Here is a 23,178-nt window from a genome sequence, read left to right as displayed (position 1 = left end):
CAGCGCGTTTCAGGATTTTACGTAAATCTTACGATACAGCTAGAAGGGTTTCGATCAACTTTGACGCTATTAGAAGGAATAGCTGTTACTGTCTTTCGAGGAGCTTAATGCGCGCTTTGACTTATCGTCGGAAGAGGCACCTAAGAGGCTGTAGTTCGAAATTCGCGTTTAAACTGTAAGATTAAAGTACAAATTCGAAGGTGCTTTAAAATATTAATGATGATCGCGGCTATTACCTGGTAGTCATGGTGATGGAAGAAAAAGAGGTGATTTTCGTAATATTCCTTGCAGACTTGGACATAAAATTAAGATTGCCATTAAACGATCACGATGATGGTGCAATCCGAGCGATTGTTGTGGATTTCGGCAATATCTTCGATCGTAAACGCGAGAAGCTTTATGTCTCCCTTTGAGTTCCGTTACACCAATGATGGCACGACGGAGGCCGATAATACTAATCCGCTAATCGACAGTCGTTGGGCCCTGGCATCAGCAGTAGTTGCCGATGATATCGCGGGAAATTTACGAGCAACGGATTTCGATAATGGTCGATCTGATTCGTAGACATCTCCATTCTTTTGACCTAATTACGGACATATATGCGAAAAATCGATAAAAACCGCTACTGGTGAAAAACACTTGTTCTATCAGCCTTTGTTAAACGAAACATCGTGTGCAGATCTTGAAAGCGAAAGCGCAAAAAAAAAATCGAAACATAGCTTGAGTTGTTGGCTGACACCGTCAGAGACGTGAGCTTTAAATTATCGTGAAGAACGTTCAAGTTAAAGTGCCTATCAAAGAGCCTATCTCCATATGTCGATACCGTAATATTTTAACCGAGATAACAGAGAATGGAAAACTCGATCCATTAGCTTTAACTTCACAGACATTTCTGTCACGTTTAAATCACGCGTTCGTTTAAAAAATGTTTCGTCTGAAGATTTCTATAACTTACAAAATTCTTTGCCAAACAATTCGATAAAAATTTGATTTGTACAATATTTGTGAAATATTTCACTGCTCCGAATAAATCTTGCGAAATTTTTAACACGGATATGCTGTTAAATTTATAATGTAAAGTTATATAATTTGAGTTATTTTTAATTATTTATATTTATAATAAATCGTCATTGATTCTTTTTAATATGTTATTTAACTGAAATAATGGAGTAAACTGTTTAACTTAAGAACTGTATTAAAATTTATTTAAATTTAGTTTATTATTTACCAAGTGCACATATATTAATATGTATGTTGTTTGTTTTGGAATTAAGTAATTCAATCACAGAAATTGATTTAAATTTTGATACACATGGAAGTTGAAAATAAAAATATCATTTAACTCACAAAGAATTGGAAAAAGTAAATAAAGGAATTTAAGACTAATGGAGAGTACAACACGGTTAGTAATGTCGTAAGTTTTTTATTTTGCGAAAAGGATAATTTTATTAGGTCATCTTTATTCCAATTTGATTGTACGTTTCGATTTTCTTTGGAATCCTTTTCAGCAGATATAAAGATTTTGCAAGTGTTAGTTCAACAGTCCATTAAGAATAAGTCACTCACATATTCCCAAACCCTGAAGTGATATCTAATCCAATGAATTATATAATGAATATGAAAAGGATATTAAGGGATTGAGTTGCGATTGCTTCTTTGATATCTAAAGAGCGATTTACACGGAGCGACTTTACTCACTTTCGGCAGCGACTAATGACGTCATTAATTCATCAGCGAATTTTCTCGACGCTGCTTTTATTCGCTTGAAGCAAGCTTTTTAAATTCGTCAGCGAATTCACTCGCAGATGAAAGCTTCCCCCACACAATTGTTTTTTTTTCATTCGCTAGTGTCTAAAATTTTAAAGTCGCAACATCGAGTGGTCGCTGGTGATCAAACGAATAGCTGGGCAACTTTAGCAGCGTCAAAAGAAGCTCTAAAACGTTTGCTGAAAGCGAGTAAAGTCGCTCCGTGTAAACCGTTCTTAACAGTACATTACTTTACAAAGAAATATTTTCTTAAGAGAAACTATTTTCCGGAAATGCCAAAATTGATAGACAGTATATAATCTTCTGAATGTAACCTTCCCGATTTCCTCTTCTATAGAAACTTTAGAAATGTAAGATGATAAGAGATGGGAAGTTGCTAATGCCAGGTTGATTAACTTGAAAGTTGCCGGAGCAACTTACTACAACAATGGAGTACATTCTCCATTGTGTGACGGAGGCTTTTTTCCGATCCACTAACTTTTCTCACTATTAGAACATCGTTCAAACTGCGCGTGTCGCGCGATACAGGCTTGTATCCGAAAATCTTCAACAAGAAAACGGAGCAACTTTGCCGCGATCGTGGAAGTTCACGTGAACGGACGTCAATGCCGCTGGAGAAGTGGATGCACGGGAAGTCTTCTTTCCGTCTACTCGAACAAGGAACTCGATCGAATGCAGTGCATGCTACCGCCACGCGCACACGCGCGCTTGCACGAAAATCGCAGTCAGCAACAATTCCTCGGAGTTATGTGTTTGCGACGTGTCTACTAAATAGGCGAGCAAGTTTAGACCCATTTCAATGTAGTTTCGCAGATACAGGAGCGGTATTGCGTCGACGATGTTAAGCTGGCCCACCTACGGATATCGCTATTCACTTCGCGGTTGGTCGCTTCACCGCCAGAACGGCTGTCGTTTCGGTTAGTATACGCTACCCAGGAAGAACAATGAATTCGAATCGAATAACTTGGAGTTAGGTGAGATAGGTTTCGCTTTTAAAGTTCATTAATTAGTTTTCAGAAATTCAATAACGACTATTTAAATTTTAAATTATAAAATTATAAATTTCTATTCTAATTTTTCATCAGAAAAAGCGTGATCTAATAAAAAGAATTTACTTTTTGTTATTGCTTAAAATTTAATTATTATTAATCCTCTGTTTGCAATCCCTTCGTCTGCAATCTGGATCTTTTTTGTCCACATCCATTTTTTTATTATTCTAGATTTTAAAAAAATTCAAGGTTACTTTTCAACATCTCTTTACATTACGAAATATAGGTTTTTTTTAATTTAAATGTTAAAACCTTTATTTAATAAAAATTGAAATTTGAGTAAAGATGTGTGTAAAAAAGGAGATATGGATAAAATTACCAGATTTTAAACTAAACAGTGAAACTCTTTTATGCATGTTTTCTTATATTGTTTGATGTGCTAAATTATTTGCAAACGTTTATTTCAAACTGAGTTGATGAGAACATATTGAAAATGCATTAAAAGTAGCACAATTTCGTTGAAATCTGATCTTTCATTGCAATTTTCAATATGTTCCCATCAGTTTAGCTTGAAATTAATGTATGTAAATTATTAAGCACATTAAAGAATAAGAAAGATTTCACTGCTTAAACTAAAATTAGCTATTTTAACGCCTGGACAATAAATAAAACTTAATTTTGACCAACGTAATGGAATCCTTTTTATGCATATTTTTAATTTTCTTTGAAATGCTAAATCATTTGTAAACGTTAATTTCAAGCTAAACTGATGGGAAATAATGGAAAATTATAATCAAAGATCAGATTTCAACGAAATTGTGCTTTTAATGCGGAACATATTCCCGTCGAAATCGATTTAAAATAAACGTTTGCAAATGATCAAACACTGACATATCAAAAAATACAAGAAAACATGACAGGAAAAGTTCCATCGTTTAAGTCAAAATCTAGTCATTTTACTCATTCTCTTGAGAGTAAAATTTTGCCAAAAAAATTTGACTTGCAGACGGAGGATTAATTATGTCACTTTTTGATTATTATAACAGATTAAAAATAATTAAATAATACAATTAGTGAATTACAATAGTGCATCTTATTGCAATTAATTTTGAATTTTTCCGCAGTACAGAGAATTCCATAAAATAAATGGATGCAAATATCACATGCATTTATGAAACATAATAAAAGAGACATATATGTACATAGTAGAATATTTAGTCGTTATCAGCTGCTTTTATTATACATATTGCCGTACGGTTGCATTTTGGTGAAGTAGCGAGTTTCAGCAGGCCCTCTACGGACACGCTATCGGAAAAAAGTGCAGTTTACGGATGCAGTCTAAATGTATATGCATAATACAATGCGTCTCACGAGAGTTACCGTAACGATCTTGATAAAGGGAGAAGAGCACTTTTCCCTGCAATTTGCTTCTAGATGGCAGAGTAGCTATTTACTTTACTACTATCTGCTATCATAAGAATTGCAAAAAAACTATGTGACATTTTTATTAACATGTGTTCGTATCACTTTATAGTGTTTATAATTAATTTTATTATATCATACTACAGCTATTTTTAATATTATTTAATGTAATATCCGTTTGAGTAAATCAACAAAAAGTATATTTAGCGAATGCATATATCTTAATATATTTTTATAAATATGCACTGAATTGGTATTCTTGTATTTAATGTTTTAAAAAATTTAGACTGTTTTAACTTGTAAAAAATATAGATATATTTTTTTGAAAGCATCTATTAAATTAATCAGATATTTTTCTTGAAATTTATATTTGGAGTAATATAAATATGTGCAATGCCCATTAATTTGCAACGACTGTCTAAACTGACGAAATATGAAGAAAATGCATAATAAAGTTTAATACTCATGTCGTTTTAGGCGGCTATAATAGCAAAATGATATGGTCATGGAGATCGTAGAAGAACCAGAGAACTAGGTGCAAATTGGTGGATTAAGGTATGTTCGAGCAACGCGAATAAAAGTGACGAAGAAAGTTGTGATAACTTTTGTCCGATGCTGCTGGTGCTTTTCATACACAATACAGTCAACATCCCTATTTTTATTTGGTGGTGAAAAGTTTGAAGCATGTGGCCAAGATAAAAGTTACTCGAGAAAAAAGAAGAGAAAGAGAATAGCGGAGGAGTAAAATCGAAACGTTGGACTTTGCGCTAAATGGGAAGTCTTAGAGATAGAAAGAGGATCAGGAAAAGTCCGGTTAACTGCAATCTCGTTCCGTTTGCACGAGTGATATCTATGTCTTTTCATTAAAGAAATTAATCTCTGACACTGCCGGCGCTTCCGCCGATGGTTACAAAAAGGATCGCTCGGGGTAGTTTTAAAACGCTCAAAGGTTTGTTACTTCTGGATTTGGTCACAATCGAAGATATATCGCACGATTTTCACGATATTATTTCAATGATATTACATAGAAAGCCATTTCTCGACAAATGAAAAATCGAATCGAGAAAATAAAGAATAACAGTCTCAATCTCTAACAAAAACAAAATGTATTTCTGTTTCCTATTTTGTAACAATTTTTAATCAGTATTATTTTTTTAAATATATTGTATCATCTAAAATAATTTTAAAAAATTTCAAAAATATTAACATCCTATAAATTATGAAAATGCATAATGTATGTATAACTCCTAAATAATGTAATTGCTATAAATGATTAATATTGTATTATAATATTTCGTTGGACAAATTACTCATCTTTCTAATAATGAGTAATTATGATACTAATGATACTATTAATGATACTTAAACTTTTATTTTTATTATATATATTATCGGTACAAAATCTTTCCCTGGAATCTTCCAAATGTTTTAGGGGCGGTTTAATGTTGGTAATCCTCCTAATTGAAGGTCGCGCTCAAACTTTGAGTCACAAACTCTCAAACAAGTATTTAATGGCCGGAGAACTTTTGAAATGATTAAACACGTCCAAAAACTAAAGCGATTAACTTGTAATATTACGGAAAATCCGCGATACGTTTAACTGAAAATGTTAATCTTAATATAAGTCTTAATATAAGTTTACGCGCGCGCACGTTTTGATGTATTCCAAAAAAAAAAGGAGAAATATTACGCTGTTGCGAAAAATAAGAGAATAACGAGAATATACTTAAAAGAGCAATAATTGCAAAAGAGCAATAATCTATTATCGATCTAACTTCAACTTTTCTCAACGTAAATAACAATCTTGATTACCTTCCTCCTATCCTTTGACGATTCTCTCCTATCCTTTCTCTCCTTTTCTCTCTCCCTTTCTCGTACACACTCCTTCACTCCAAAATAGCTTTCTCACTAGGCGCTATTGATATCGCATCAGCGTTATACAGATAGAGAGGGATCAATACTTCGGTACTCCCAATACCTCGAGAGGTTGAATGCAACCGTGAAGATTCCTTTGTAATAATCGCGCGGGACCTTTGACGGAGGCTCTCCGTTATCATCAAGCTCTACTTCCTTCGCTTCCATTGCCACGAGCAGATTGATTTCCTGCGGTGCGACAGCGTCTACGATTGAAGCAATTACAGCACGGGACGTTCTAAGTGAACTTCGGACTTATTTCGAGACGGCTTTCGAAACTCGGCCATTGCTTCTAAAGCCTCGTTATTAGTTTGCTTGTTAGATAGTAATTCTCACTGTTGTACCGGTATAACAAAATTAAATAAACTATTCACGTTTAACATTGAAACTCGTATCAATCGATTTTATCTGTACAAATTTAAAAAACGCAAATACATACGCGATGTTCTGTATTCTAACGTACTTACTCTTGCTCAGAAATATTTTTAAAGTCGCTCGCATGATAAAAGAAATATCAAATATATTGTAGTTTCTCAATTATAACAGTTTAACAATTTTCCAATGATTTAAATTTTGATTAAATCCTCCCTTCAGGCGTGAAATCAGCTTATATGAAAATCGCGTACATGTTCCTAGTTGTGTTTATGTTCCTGTCGTCGTCGATGACATCAACAATACTCGACTGCATGTCAACAAGAGACAGTGGACAACGAATCGACGTTAATTAGACGAGCACATACACAACGTTCGGAAACAAGATGACGATTCCATATACGTATGTGAGAACTCTAGGTTTATGTTGGTCCAGTGCGATACAACGTTTGATAGCACAAACAGATACGATATGAACCTGTGCTCTGATTGGCCTTCGGCCAAAATCCCTTTACAGTTCATATATATCAGAGCTTTAGGCTTTGTGCGCATAACGTGGTGTTTATAAATCGCATTAAAGCTCACTGTTATATTGACGTTATGCGAGAATCGACAGAGTAAAATTCTGATAACGTGAACGATGCTTAAGAAAACAAAAATTATATTCAATATTTCTTTAAATTTGTTATAGAAAGTCGCGAAATTAATTTCGACTTTGAATATCGTGAATCCAAAGTTTTATTTTTCTTTATTTTATGTACCGCGTGTTGCATATATTAGTCAATATATTGATATATCAGATTATTTTATAAATGTAATATCTTTCCTAACACACACAAGGTATTATATTTATAAAATTAATCGATTGATTACATTTATAAAATTGATCGATTGATTACATTTTATAAATGTAATATCTTTTCTAGTAGGCATTACAATATATTTATAAAATAGCCGACATACTGACCAATATATTGATGCAACACGTGGTACATGCTGTGTTGTACAACAGAAATGCTAAATATTGTGAAGTTTATATTCAATATTTAACTTACTTCAAATATATTTCAAAAATTTTTCTTATATATTAGGCACACAAATTGAATATATACAAATATATTGTACATGGATCTGTACAATATATTTTATTTTTCCGATATGACTATCGATTCAAGAAACATGTAAAACCTTTAGTTAAAATTTATATACGCTAACACGTTACGAATTATTTCGTTGTATTTTACGTATAGAAATAATCTCGTGATAAATTGAACTAAAAATTTATGTATTTTAAATAATTCTTGTCATTTTTTCATACGCGCACAATCAGAACTTTCTATTTTTGTGGAGGAAAACCTAAACTTAATTTTCTGCAAAATTAAAATTATTGTTATCTATTATATATGTATAATATACAATCTCAAAATTCATGCAGTTATTTAATATCTTGCTATAAGACAAAGAGTTAATTAAAAATTCACGTGTTATTTTATGAACTTTTGTTAATATTAAAACTTGAGCGACATTCAGGAATTGAATATAATAAAATATTCGAACAGCGCTTTTGTAGGGAAGTCTTTTGTGCGTTTTCGATAACGAATACCGACATCAAATTTCTGCACGTTCGCAATGAAGCGCACTGCGTCGGTCCGGACTGGATCGATGTGGTCGACTAAGTGTATTCTGAATATTCCGTTGCATTGAAATTTTCATCAAGCTCGTGAGAGAAAACGCAGCTCACGGCAATGAAATCGGAAAGGACGGAGTGAACAATAATATAACTGTGTCAGTAACTTTGAAGTCTTCATATAATTCTGCAACGGTCTCGTGACTTCTGTTGCGGAATTATCGACGGAGTGCACGTTGAATTTCCCAACTTCCATCCAACGATCCTATTCGTTTTTCAATATGACTGTGTATCTATAATTTTGCATATATTTCAATGATTAATAGTTTGAATGGAAACCACTTCACGCAAACTTTGACGATTAAAATATTTAATAAAATTATAGACTTAAAATAAATATTCGATTTCATTACCATGTTGGAATCAAAATTGCATCAACTTAGAAGATCAAATTAAATGTAGATAACTCAATACATTAATAGTATTTGATTCATAAAAATATTTTATAATTGCAATTCATTGATTTTTTGTTTTCTTTCAAAGTAAAATATAATTAATTGCGTAACTCGAGAAATATATTCATTGATTTTTTGTTTTCTTTCAAAATAAATTACGTAACTTGAAAAATATATTTCTTAAATATTTCTTGAATATAGAAAAATTTAAGTTTCTTAGAAGAATTTAAGTTTCTTTATTGACCACTTCTTTATTAGTGAAATTGATTAGTACATAAGAATTTTGGCACTAAAAATATCAATATTATTCTGTAGCTTGTTATTTTCTGCAAAATTCTTTACTCGCAAATTGTACCGAACATAATATTAATTATTTTAAAATAGCAAAATATGCATAGAATTATCTATTCTAATCTTAAATTTTCTAATCTTAATTCTCATACTTAATTTGATATTTATGCTATGAAACAATATTAGAAATTTAAATTTATGTTTAAAAATATCGCGTATAAAAGAACTGATAATTAAATATTAATTATAGGGATTCAAGTTCTCAAACAAACACGATATGGTAAATATCCTTCGTATTCTACATCCTCCGATGAAGTCTATTCCCATGCTATAAGCAGCTGTATCGTTAACATGGCGCGAGTAGTTGGGGAAATTTACATACAAAAGAGCCAAGATGTTAAGGCTGTCGTAGGAGGAAGAAAAGAATGAAGGTGGCTTGAATAATTTGACTGTAGTTAGTACCCATAATTTCGAGGATCGTTTTCATGTTTGAAATCAAGATCTTAAGATGTTCTCTTTTTTCACGTGCACAGAAAAATTTGTCTGCGAGACAAAGAGTGTTCACGTTAGAAACATACTACTCTGATTTTCATATTTAAGAAATGGGATTATCGTAGATTTAATTCTTTCGCAATTTCACTCAAAAGTTATTGCGCCACTTGCCGCGCCGGCAATTAGAAATTTTAATGCGCGCAGATAATAATAATTTTCGCGTGTCGCGGAAAATGCTGAGGTACGCAGGTTCTCCTAATGCTATGGCGATTCTGCGCGGATTATAAAATGACCAACGAACTTCGTGGTTTGCGGACTTAAAATATCCCGGACGCATTTAAGCCGCTCCGCATATGGCGCTCGCGTAATAGCGTAGGATGGAGGAGAATAAAAAAAGAGCGAACATCGAATAATTTTTACGACGGTCTAACTATAATCCTGGAGAAAATGCATATACGAAGATGGTGTTATAACAACGATGAGACGGCATTTGAGCTTTGCGAGCTTATGTCTGGTATTCTTTCAGGTGAAAGAATTCGAGTTCACGATTTTATCCTAGAATAAGCGCACCCTATATTAAAATGATTAACTTCTAATCTTTACAAATAGCACAGTGATTTCTATTAGTATTTTAAACTACAATTTCTCATAATCACGTTATCAGTATTTATTTTACATAAAATAAAGAATATTTTATTTAAGATAAGATATTGATTTTAAATAAAATAAAGGAGGAGTAATAATAAGATAAATCTTAAAATAATGAACGGAGAAATTTCGATCGCTTGATAAGAGCAGACTGAATCACTGAGAGAGTTTGCACTTCCAAATTTAGGATGCTTGATGATCGTAGTAATCGAATATCGAGTTTAATTTTATTATCTCACGCTTCGTTAGTTCAGTGCACGTTCAATGGATCGATAAGGACGTCACTATTTTAAGCGCTGCTTATTCAAATTTATGAGGTGTCGTTTTTCGGCTATAATATTATTAGTAGAAGAACCGTATCGCATGATGTTCTATTAGACAATTAAACCAAATTAATGCGGCAGTGATTGCAACAATGATTGCAATCACTGCCGGATTAATTTGATTGTGATCGCAAACGATTGAAATAATACCGTTCAAGTTATATCTATTGAAATATAAATCACTTAACGGAAATATTCTGGTATATCATAATGCGCGAGTCTCTGAACTTCACTCCCGTCAAGCATCATTTTACTGATCAAACCACATCGCTAATGCGAATCCGCTACCAATATCCTGTAATTGTTTTTCGAACCAGGAAGTTGAGTGTCGCGTTCCATCGCGTTTACCCTTCCTGTATTACGCTCGATATGACGGCAGCCGGTAGTTGTTTACCGGACATATTTTCGAGTAATGCACGGGGATGGATGGCGAGCTGTCCATATCCAGAAGATCGATGTTACTTCTAAAGCGAAGAATTTCATTTGTACAGTATATACACGAGGAGTACATATTGTCAGTCATGACTGAAAATAAGCTCTTACTCGTATGGCTGTGTTCATCCACGAAATAGTATATAATTTTTCATGTCTGAAATAATCTCGCTATTTAAATAGACAATTATCATAAAACCTCTGTCAAACCTTGCTATATTTCTCTTCGCATTTCAATTAATTTTTGCGATATGTATAAAAAATATATTTTAAAGTATAACTATGTTAAACCTTGCGTACGTCCAGTTATAAAAATAAATACTGTTACAATTTAATTCCTATAATTCTGCAATTCTTATAGATAATATTATGTTTTCATAGCTTACTGAATTTTTAAATGAAATTTTTGAGCCCTAAAAAACAAAGTGATATTTATCAATCTGCGTTCTGATTCAATTCTGATCAAAAGTAACGTTTCGTAAAATGTCTTTCAAAAAGGTTTTCCCATTTGTTCGATCCATCATTGATTGATTTCCCATAATGTATCTGAATGATCTGATGCTCATGTTCACATTTCGACAGTGCAAAACAGAATTCCGTGAGTAACGTCACTAATGTACGTTCGCAACGTCACTTCATTAGCATCAAATCGAATTGATACGCAGCAGGTGTCTACTTGGTGAAACTTCAATTTTCCTAAGTTTCCTAAGTACAGCCTACAAAGTGTTGCCTAAAATCTCGTAAATTCAGGCTACGTGTCTCCTATGATAAAAAGACAGCCTAAGATACACTTTTTTGTTTAAGATATAACGAATATTAGACATACATTATGTATAATATTCATTGTAACATCTGATGAATTAGTTTTATATTTAAATTAAAAGACATTATATTTTATTTCCATAAAATTTCATGAAAATTTTACTTGAATTAATTGGAAAATAAAGAGTGTAATTTTTTAAAATATAAAATAATTCTTTTTTTATTCTCTTTCTCTCTCTCTCTTTCTCTCTCTCTCCTCTTTTCTCTCTTGGCTCTTCTTCTTGATTCTATTTATTTAGATTATTTCTTTTTTTTACTCTTCCTTATTTTTTCCAAAGTCTCACATTTTTATATATTATATATATTTATTATATTTTATTGTATATGCAACACTATCCAAGTATCCAAGTAGCGTATATACATTGACAATTTCAAGTTGAAAATTTCTGGTTATATTGAAAGCATAAACGAGACAGAACGATCGAGAGTCAGCAGAACGAAGTGAAGTGCTTATATGCCGTGTAAGTAGCTTCGCGATAGACGTAGCCTCAGAGATTGACTCACAAAAGCCGAAGAAAATTAGGTGTCAATCACTTCAGTTCACAAAAGAGGAATTTTGTCACGCGTCAATCGTCCAAGGACATCTATTTATGTGGTGGAAGAAAATTATGTACATTGACGATCGAATATACTTTTCATGTGTAGTATTATCGAATGCATATTATATCTTATTCTACTCTCAATAAAAATATTTTATAATAAATAAAATTTGATATTACATATCAATTCTTTCATTTGTTTAACTGGAATGATTATTTAACTAGAATGATTTGAAGAATGTTTTCATCAATTTATATTCTTAATTATAGCAGTAATTAAATATTTGACTAGAAATAAAAAAAACTTATAATTGTTTGATAAATAAATAACTATATATGTACATAGATTTGAAACTGAGAACTATAACATACTTTGTAATTATAATAATAATAATAATAATAATAATTTTAGAAATAGGAGAATTGTAAATATATTTTTATATCAATAATATAAATAACATTATAATATTTATATTGTAATATGCTTTTAATAATAAATTAATATTTTAATATGCTTTTACATCAATAATAAAATAATTTTATTCAAATTAAATCTAACTATTAGGTGTTGGAATTAATTCGTAGCGTTTTACAAGTGATGGGAAGTACTTTCATTAATGTATTTTTTAATGCTCATGTGAAATAAATAACATTCTTTCATTAAAAACGCTACGAATTAATTCCAACACCTAATATTATATATATATATATATATATTTTTTTTTTAAGATTAAATCAAATATAATACTTTTCTTTAAATATTAAAAAGTTGCACTAAATAGACTTTGATTTATATTTTAACTAAACTAAAAATCCGAAAGCTTATTTCTATTTCTTTTGAAAATAGTTCATATTTGAATATTCGTTATGATAGTTACATGTTGAAACACACGTACTGTTTCACATCTTTTAAATCTTCGGATATTCAATTCTCAGACAAAATTTATGAAATTTATATCATACAAATTACACCCGCTTGATCACGTCGCTAAAGTGCTAGTTATAATAAATCCGTTGGATCTCATCTTGGACTGACTTTTCTCTAAGTCCTCTAAGATATTGTGGAAGATACAATAAGATATTGTGGGAGATATTATACAGGTTTTCAATTCAACTTTTGTGCATCCTTTATGAGTGTTCAAGTAGCAATATACTCTCTTTCGTATACAACACCAGGAAAAATATTTTGTTCTATAAACAAAAATTTTGAACAACCAAAATTTGATTGAAATATACCAAACAAAAATTTTTGGTTAAAATGTATCGAACAAAACTGTAATTTTATACGAACTAAATTATTTAATTGGCATAAACAAATTTTGTTATTTAGAAGCAGAGAAATCATTTTGCAAATTAAATTTTTGTTATATAAACAAAATATTTGGTTACTGTTAAAAAATGCCTTAACTGAACAGTTTTGCTGAAGGCATTAAGTTTTTTTCCTAGCATAGAGTATAGTGATAAAAGTTCTCAGTCTTAATATTTTCTTATCCGCAATCCGTACATTTCATGTGAAATGTCAAGTAAGATAAAGATGTAATAGTATATCAGTCATATTATTCATATTCTTATTATTTGTTTGCTACAGTGCGCAAAGGTAACATTATCAACCGATGAAGAGAATACATGAGAATACTCGACTTGCTGCGAAGCAAATTTATGAAGATGGTTACGAGTACAATTTAACGTGCACCTAACTTGATTAATGAATGCAGTTTAATCCTTTTGCGCGCCAACATTATTCTCGTCGAGACTCGTTTGTTCGCTCTTGGAAATGCACTCGCGGACAATCCGTAGCTTCACATCGGCCTTTTGTATTTAAAACAAACCAAGGCTCATCTCAGATAGGTGGTCGGTAAAAAGCAGTTCACGTGCGATTAAGCGTCGCCCGGTAAGTGCTCACGCCTGCCGACCACAGCCGAGATCGCATTCTGCATTTTGTATGATTAACGTGCAAGCGTGCGGATGCTTCACTTATACCGCACTAACAAATGCCCATAATTCTCTACAACGTCACCGTCCTTCGTGATTAATGCGGACTATTAATTGCCGTGCCTTGAAAGTCGGACGGATTTATATTTCGCAAGGGACGTTCCTGCCTCTTTCTGTACGTGAGAGATGCGATTTTCAAACGTATACGAGTCTTGAGTTTATACACACTATTGTACGGATAGCCCGAAGTCGTGCTTTATCAGAAATTGGTAAATCAACTGTTGGGCAAACTACATAAATTTAGTGTAGAACTTTTCGAGAGAATGTACAGAATTGTTCCAATTTTATCAATTCATACATGTTTAAACGTCTGCCTAGCTGGCCTTCTTCCATTTAACCAAATTTTAATGAATAAATTATATAATAATGTGCTATTTATGTACTCGGCCCTTAAAAATTGAAATTAATTGAAAATAGTAACGCATAAATCGAAGATATATTTTGTATAGTTAGATAGTGTAATTTTACAATTTTAAACGATTTAGAGATGAATATAAGACTGCTCCAAGAGGGAAGTCCCTTAAGGGATGCAGCGCAAAAATTGAAACTAAGTGAATATGAAAGCGCATAAATAGCGCATAAATCTTGTGTATTTAATTTTCCAAATCAATTGTTATTCACATATAGGGAGCTGACTGACAGTCTACTCAGCTCCCCATAAAAATTTTTTTTTAATTAAATGAAATAAGTGTAAAAATTTTTTTGCGGATTTTGAGAGCGCATAAATAGCGCATTATTATATAATTTATTTATTAAGATTTGGTTAAGTAGGGGGGGGGGGCAGTTAGGTAGACGTCATGTTTAATCATGATAAGCACTGAATAGAATTATAAATATTGTATAAATACACGTTATACAAAACAACGTTTATAAGATTGATTTAAAGCAACTCGTCGTCATGAATACTTTGCAATCTATATATATGCAAAATAATTTATAGAGATACTACGTATTCATTAATATATGTGATCAATTTGATCAAAATAACAGTAAAGTTATACTTTTGCCATTTTTTCAACATCGAGTGTAGGTACATATTGATATATCTGTTCAGTTGTTAAAAAATTTATAATAAAATATTACGCGAACGAAAGTTTTCTACTCCTATGAATCAGTAATCAGTGCAACGACAGTGAGTACCAACGAACAAGTTATTTTTGCTCGTAAAATATCAGATTTTTATTCATAAAATCGAACAAAGTTACAATGAAATCGCACGAATGAATTTGAAACTAGCCATGTAAATATAAGAAGTTTTACACAGTAACTTTTGAAAAATCTCACTTTGCCTCACAATTTTCATATGTTATATTTCAAACTTTCTTAAAACGTATTATAATGAAAAATTTTTACATCAATATAAATATCAATGAGCAAGAATCGTTATCAAGCCACTGATCTAATTGAAATATTCATCTCTTAATATCATTAATATACATCTCTTAATATAATTAAATGTGAAAATTTTTTATTACGAATTTAAAAAAATATTCAAATAAATGTCATGATTCATATATGTGATATTATATCCATATTACGAGAAAAATTACAGCAGTAATTTATCCATACAATTTTGTTATTAATGAAAATAATATACTACCATTATGAGCAAAAACATGTTCGTATCTCTTTATTTTCATTTTTAGCTTTCTCTCTGGATTATATTCACAAATTCGTGGCGATTTAATCTAATGAATAAATTATTGCTAAACTATCGCTTAGCAATTAATTACTAGTTGCATGCAAAATTCACTAATCATTAAATTAATAAAAATAAGTTTCAGACTCACGGATACGATGCTGCGATGCAAACAGCAGAGTTGGACATTACGTTGAACTGCGAACACTGAGAGAACTGTAAAATATAAATATACTAAAGTTATTAGAGTATTCAAAGTAATTAATATTTTTAAAAATTATTGCGCACATTGATCATTTTATTTGTCTTTGAGCAAATATTTAATAAAGTAGTTATATAATTTTTTAATACTAATTCTTTTTAAAATTTAAATATTTTGCAAAATTGTATAAATAAAGAATTTTTTAACTTTTCTAATTAAATGAAAATAAAAAGATTAATATTCCGTGAAATTAATGAATAATACACATCAATAATAAATTACACTCATCCCTACGTTGCTCTGTTGTCGCCTGATGCCTCCCAGATCTCACGTTCTAACAAATTCCATACACTCATAACACACTCACGAAAATACGTGATTAATTACACTTGCGAAAATGCAGTTAATTATAATAATACATGAATTAATTAACAGAATATGATAATTGCGCGACACTTTACACGGCACTCCCGAGATTAACACAAATTAAGATAACAAAATCAACGCGAATAGGACCAACTCTCATTTATGCGCATTCAGTATATAATTAATTAATTATAAATGGACATATGTGATGGCTGTCTGTTGCTTGAATTTAATATGATGACTTGCGATTTGTCTATGTTCCCAATCCGAAACGAAAATTATGTGTAAATTATATAAAGTATTTAAACTTGATATTTTCAATATTCAAAATATATTTAATGCAAACGTTAAAAAGAAATCATTTCTAGAAAATAGCACTTGAAAACATAGAATAATAATTTCTAATTTTTATTTTTCTTGTCGTTTCAATTTGATTTCAAACAAGCACATTGCGCGATATCTCTTTCAGTAAATAGTCGTTGCCGTAATACACTTATAAATTATTAAATTAATTAGTCACCCGAAGCTAATTATTCACGAAGAATAATCGCCTGAAGACACACGGAGTAACTATCGCTATCTGTATGTTTGAAGATCGGTCTATGAATGATAGCGTCGCGTCCCCATATCACGCGCCGCGTCACGCCGTCCTTGTAGACAATAGCAGCACACCGGTACACAACACAATAAAATCAAAGCTGCCTACTGAATTGTTATCGTTACAAATTATGTGACGTTTTAAAAAACATGCCGAATATTTCATTTTAAATTAATTTCGACGTACTTATCGTATATTATATCTAATGTAAGTATTTTAATCTGCCTTATTTTTTTTATCGTTCAATATATACATACGTTTCCAGATAGCACAGAAAATTAAAAAAGAATTCAATCATATGTCATAAATTCTGAATTTATTTTCTAAAAATTTTCTGAAAAGAACTTTTTACATCTGAAAATAAGCTCAGAGTTGATAACATATGATTCAATTTTTTTAAATTCTGTTTTATCTATATTTAAATCAATATAAAAATTCTTACTATTTGAAATTCGATATAGGTACTCATGCATTAATGGAAGATTAATTACAATCGCGTATGTTCTAATTAATGAAATACGATTATTGCGTGAGATTTTGCGTGGCTCTTTGGATATTAATCATATGTAATGCGTACTCTCGCTAATAGGAAATATTATTATATTGAAATTAAAAAATAAACGCAAGTAATAAAAGATGCAATATATTATTTTAATAATTACTGGTTTAATCCAAAAGAAAAATTATTTAAATTTGTGTAAAATATATTAGAATTTACGTATTACTGGAAAAAATTATTGCTCGTGAATATCGTAACTTATCTATAATAATTTATTTTTAATAAAAAAGATAATGAGATTTATAGTTCCCTTTTCGTTCTGATTTCATGATATCTTTTGAAAAGATAAATTATGCGAAATATTTTGATAGACTACCTTCTCGAAACGTCTCGTTACATTGCGAGAATTATCGAATCATGCGATGTGACAATTGTTATTGATAATCGTAAGAATGATCCTTTCTCGTTTACTTATCGTAATCGCGTTTCAGAGACGGAATACGACGGAACGATTCGTACCACTACCTGTTCACTCAAGCGTCATGGAGAAAATAACAGAACAGACTTTGCGTACACATATATGTACATATATATGTTATAACACAAACATCAAGAACGCGCGCGTAAACGAATAGTTACCGTTACGAAATATATGTAATGTTAGTATGAATATTCTACAAAACATTATCGTTTAATAAAATATTCATGTGAATATCCGATTTCTCTCTTATATTAAATTTGTTTCCATGTATAGTTTAAGCATTGCGTGTTATCTAATGTCTATTTGAAGAATAATATTTTGTATATAAATGTTCGGTTATTTGGTTAACCGCAAAGCCTGTTGCTGCATTTTGCGCGTTACATGTCAACTGCAAACACGTGGATTAACAATTGCTGGGCTATTTAGAGATAGTATAAAGCGGAGACAGACTAAGAGGGATCGAGGTCGCGATAGTTTGACGGAGGGTAGATTGCGGCGTGTGGCACAAACAGGAATTAACCTCAACAATTATGCGGCCCTTTGTGGCTAGCAAGGTCAATATCAGTTCCCTACTCTATGTCTCTGCTCATCCATAAGCTTGCATTACCGTTTGGTTAAGCTACTAAAGTACATGGATCGCGGAGTGTGTTAAGATGATCGATTCTATGCTCCAATAGTAACATAATCCTCGTTTGCTTGCATAAATTAGCATATATTTCTAAATGCTGGCGGCCGGTTTCGGCAATCTCATCTAATAAAGGAAATAGACAATGATCTATGTGACTATGTGATAATTAATTTGTTACATACGTAGAGAGAGAGAGAGAGAGAGAGAAAAAGAGATAGAAAATTAGAGAGAGAGAGAGAGAAGCGCGATTTTTTAACCATAAATGTCATAATTGAATATGGTTAACAATATTGGTTTAATCAACTTTACATTTAATTAATTATTTTTTATTGTTTTTGTATTTATTAAATTCACTATTCGAATACTATTAAATATTATGGTATGTATAAAGAATTTTAAAAAATTAAATTTGCTTTATTATAATAGCCAACTGATATCACAAAAGTACAACGAATCCATATTAATTTCCCTTTGTTAAAGTAAAATATCATTATGTGTGAGCCAACTTACTCAACTGACACGTTCATGCATATGCGAACTAACGCGAAACTTGACGCAACGGTGCGTCAAGATCCTTATTGTGTCGCGTGTATATTCTTCCGACCCTTGGGTACCACAAATGTTTGTCTCCATCAGGCAAGCCAAGGATCGTTTATATAGCTGGGTATATGGGTATGTTAGATAACGTCGCGGAAATAAATGTCAGTAGTGAATCTGTTGTGGTGTGAACATTTCTGGCAAACTAAACTCGCGACGCTTTGTCGCATCTATGCTCATTTATCTTTTATCATGCAGCATTAAAAATGAAAAAGTAAACTCGCTGAGAATTGCGTGTATACATAATTTTCCTGATTTCATAATTTTTTTATTCTTTAGCTAGCTGTCTTCCTCTCAACACAAAAATTAAATCATACTTGTTATATCTTTCCCCATTTCTTTCTAATATTTAATATTAAATAAAAATAGCGTGCAAAAATATTAAGATATTTAATATTAATTAATTTTGAATATAAAAGTTAATTGATTAATGTTGAAGTATCATATACCGTTTTATCATCCAATTTTTATTTAACTAACAAAACTTGTAAGACTTTATATTCTATTGCTGCTATTAAACATGCTTTAAAGTTAGATCATCTCAGAGTTTATGTTTCATAAGATTTCGCAATAGCTCTCATCAGGGTTTTACGAGCCATCATACGAAACATGTTTCCACAAATCTACCCTATAACATCGTTGTCCACGCATCTGCCCATTCATCCGATATCCAATAACAGGATATAAGATGACTCTAAAGGATCAGTACTTACAGCGTATTTCTCGTTTTCTCTTTATGTGAACAACTAAATTAGTAGTGTGAAGTGGCCTGCATATATGCTAATACAATATTAAAAATATTTATACTATAAGTATATAAAATATTTATTGTATAAATATTTTCTAAAATGTTTCCTACGTTTTATAAGATGCAAATTTAAGTTACTTTAATCTTTTCTTCTAAGCTTCTTAGCTTGTACATTAATTGCTAATTCTATAATATAAATATTTTGCATTCATGACTTAAACTCTCAACATACATTATCCACGGCTTAAAATGGCTTAAATAAGAAATTGACCGTCAGCTTGGCAGCTAGTGGCTAGCAACGTAATTGTTAAACGGTTCACGCTGCGTAAGATTAATTGCCGCAATCTATGGCAGCAACGATTAATCGTTACAATTTACCTGAAATTTTCGGGAATGAAGGCGATTCATGTGAACGGCAGCTCAGAATATTGAATATTGAATTGCTATCGTCGTAATTCATGCGCATGATTCAATCTTTCCTACTTAATGATCTATTACCGAGAAGCTAACGGCTAGCATCATTGTTCACCTTAAATCTGAATTTGCAAATTAACACGAATTGTTTATATTGTGTGTATACCCTTTAAAATATTTATATTAATTCTTAAAAAAAATTAATTTCATTTTTTTTAGATTAAGCTAAATCGAATTTAATTCCCTTGCATTAAACAAATAAATTTAATTCAAATGATATATGAATTCAGATTTTTATCTTTTCGTTCTTATTATAAATTATATACTACGAAATCATAGTTTTTTTCACTTGCAAAAGTCTTGACTTCTAACATTATCTTCGATGATATTAAAGGATTATAATTATCACACGAACGTTACAGTCTATCTAATAAAAATAGTATGATTAAATTTGTACAGTATTATTGATTAACAGATGTAACGTATATCCAATAATTATGTATCTTATTGAATTTAATGTGAGAAATTATCTATATTACTCCGTTTAATTGCAGCACTTGTAGAATTTGGTAATAAGCGCGTTCGATAAAATAAGCAATATTTCTAGCTCAAAACTGGAATAACATAACGAATCTTCGTAATGTTTTTACCATAAGTATCACATTAGGAAAATGTCTCTCGGTAATGAGAACGAGTACGAATTACTCTCATCGATTCATTTAGTACAATGTCTTCCGATGGAATAACTTTTCCTCAGTAATTTGCATCCAGAAGTCTAACATTTTGGTATTGCTCAAGCTGTGCAAATATGATGCTTGCATAAGATTTGCATTTCATTTCAAAGCTATTATTGCTTATAAGCTTTCCTTTTTCAATTAGACAAACATAACAAAAGATATTATAATATTACAGTATAATCATTTTCTGTTTCTTCTATAAGAAATAATATCAAAAACTCTTACACATAATAATGATAAAAAATGCATAAATTTATTATGACGTTATTAAATTACATTTAATATTTAAGATGGAAATATTACATAAATAACAAATTATATATCTTATTTTTTAATATACTGTAAGAAGACAAGCAATAATTTTTAAAATAATAACTAAAAATTAACCTTCGTAATATTATAATATTAAAAGTATTGATATCGCATTAACGATTTATGTTACGGCATTTGTCATAATATTTAATATTTTTATTAAGATGTTTATATTTCAATATTTTAAGATGTCATTTTATGGTTCAATAATATAAGAAAGAAAAATCAAACGTTCAGTACAGGATATTCTCTCCTCAAGCCACAGAACAGGGTCGACCGTTATTGTTCTAAGATATCGATAAAATTTTCTCAATAAGGTACTCATGCGCGAAACACGTCTCACGGACGACAACGAGAGAAAGAACCTCGGATAGAACGGTATCGAGCATCTATACTTGATGAGAGGAAGCTATACGACGTACCTACTCTCCATCATAACACGCCTTATATTCTCCATCATTTTAATATTCTCTCGCGTTCTGATTCTTTGGTGGACGTATATTTTATCCCGGATCGGCACGAATCACGTTTCGCCTTTCAACGTTGAGCATATCCATCTTACGATAACATATTCCGGCGATATGGAGATTCTTATGTAAAACATCTCCTCGAACGTTCGTTACACGCATTCGTCTTCGAGAGCATCACGATGCCAGAGGGATGCACACTCGAATAAGGATTGGCACGCAAATGAGATGAACTATCGCGAGAGATAATATTGAATACGTTTTGAGAGTTATTTTTATACACTGAACTTGTCAGTGTAAAAACCACGGTTTTATTTTTAAATCCATTACGAAGTCAGGATTAATTACGGAAGACTAAGCTAGGAAAATATTTTGTAAATCTCTTGCGGCAAGAAAATAACATTGTGTAAATATCCGGTACCTATTATTGGAAATTATGCAAAATAGCGTGTATAGTAACTTTAAATAAAATCTATATTTTGATACATATTTTCATATTTGCACAATCATAATATATTATCGATTGTTATCTATCTATGTATAATTTCATAGTATTGTAATATTCATGTAATATTCATGAGTGTAATTATGTAGAAATAATTATTTATATAGGACATATAGACATATATAGGACATACATATTTATATAGGAAATTTGAAAACGGAATCGACGTCGCGAAATTATGAATATACTATGTAATATTGCATGTCATTAATTAATAATTTATTACATCGAAATGTCAAAAAAGGTTTGTGTGATATTTTATAATTTATACACTCATAATATTACTATCATTCACGTACCTTTGATATAAGAGAAAAATATATGTATATTAAATAATTTATATTGTATATCTTTCATTGAAACAGTAAGACTTTTAATACAAAAGTGATATATCAATTTTTTGAAGCAATAAACGGAATTGACCATACGGATTTTTCCGTGAGGTTTTATGGCACGTTCGTATCTTATGAAAATCCTATCTCGCGTGTTGCATTCACGATGCTGCGTGCTGTACGTAACCCAAGTGTCGTTCGAGGTGCAGGTCAGTAGTAAAAGCATTTACGTCGGCAATATTGCGGCAGTTGGACGGACGAAACGTCGATCGATGTTCCTCGCCATCCAGCGACGATAGTTATATCTTATACGAGGTATTCTAGATACTTTCCTTTATTCGCGGAAATGACTTTTGAGTTATAAATGATTGAATTGAAGGACATTGGCTTTTGTGAGTACAAAATGTATAATAAAATCTTATTTCTTAATTCATTTCAGGTTTTAATTTAAGTCAACAAAATTTTCATGCAAATTTACAATTCGTGATAATACATGATACTCGATTGAATTTTTGATTGAGTTTTACAGAAAAATCGAAGATTCGAAGCTTTTATATATGAAGGGCAA

The 23,178-nt window shown here is 31.1% G+C and overlaps 1 protein-coding gene and 1 long non-coding RNA gene across 8 annotated transcripts in view; one reads left to right on the top strand and one right to left on the bottom strand.

Moving 5' to 3' along the window:
* LOC147908699 (uncharacterized) overlaps positions 1–22,541 on the bottom strand; it is a 135,376-nt gene extending 112,835 nt beyond the window's left edge. The window contains exon 1 of the long non-coding RNA XR_015545963.1: positions 15,876–22,541. This is a non-coding gene — a long non-coding RNA (uncharacterized LOC147908699). The remainder of the gene's footprint in view (positions 1–15,875) is intronic.
* LOC105144517 (uncharacterized) overlaps positions 1–23,178 on the top strand; it is a 187,724-nt gene that overhangs the window by 47,895 nt on the left and 116,651 nt on the right. The gene's annotated exons all lie outside the window — the stretch shown is intronic.

This window comes from Acromyrmex echinatior, chromosome 8 (genome assembly GCF_024713525.1).
Source record: "Acromyrmex echinatior isolate Ae372 chromosome 8, ASM2471352v2, whole genome shotgun sequence".
Taxonomy (NCBI): domain Eukaryota; kingdom Metazoa; phylum Arthropoda; class Insecta; order Hymenoptera; family Formicidae; genus Acromyrmex; species Acromyrmex echinatior.
This window is presented reverse-complemented; position numbering and strand designations above follow the sequence as displayed.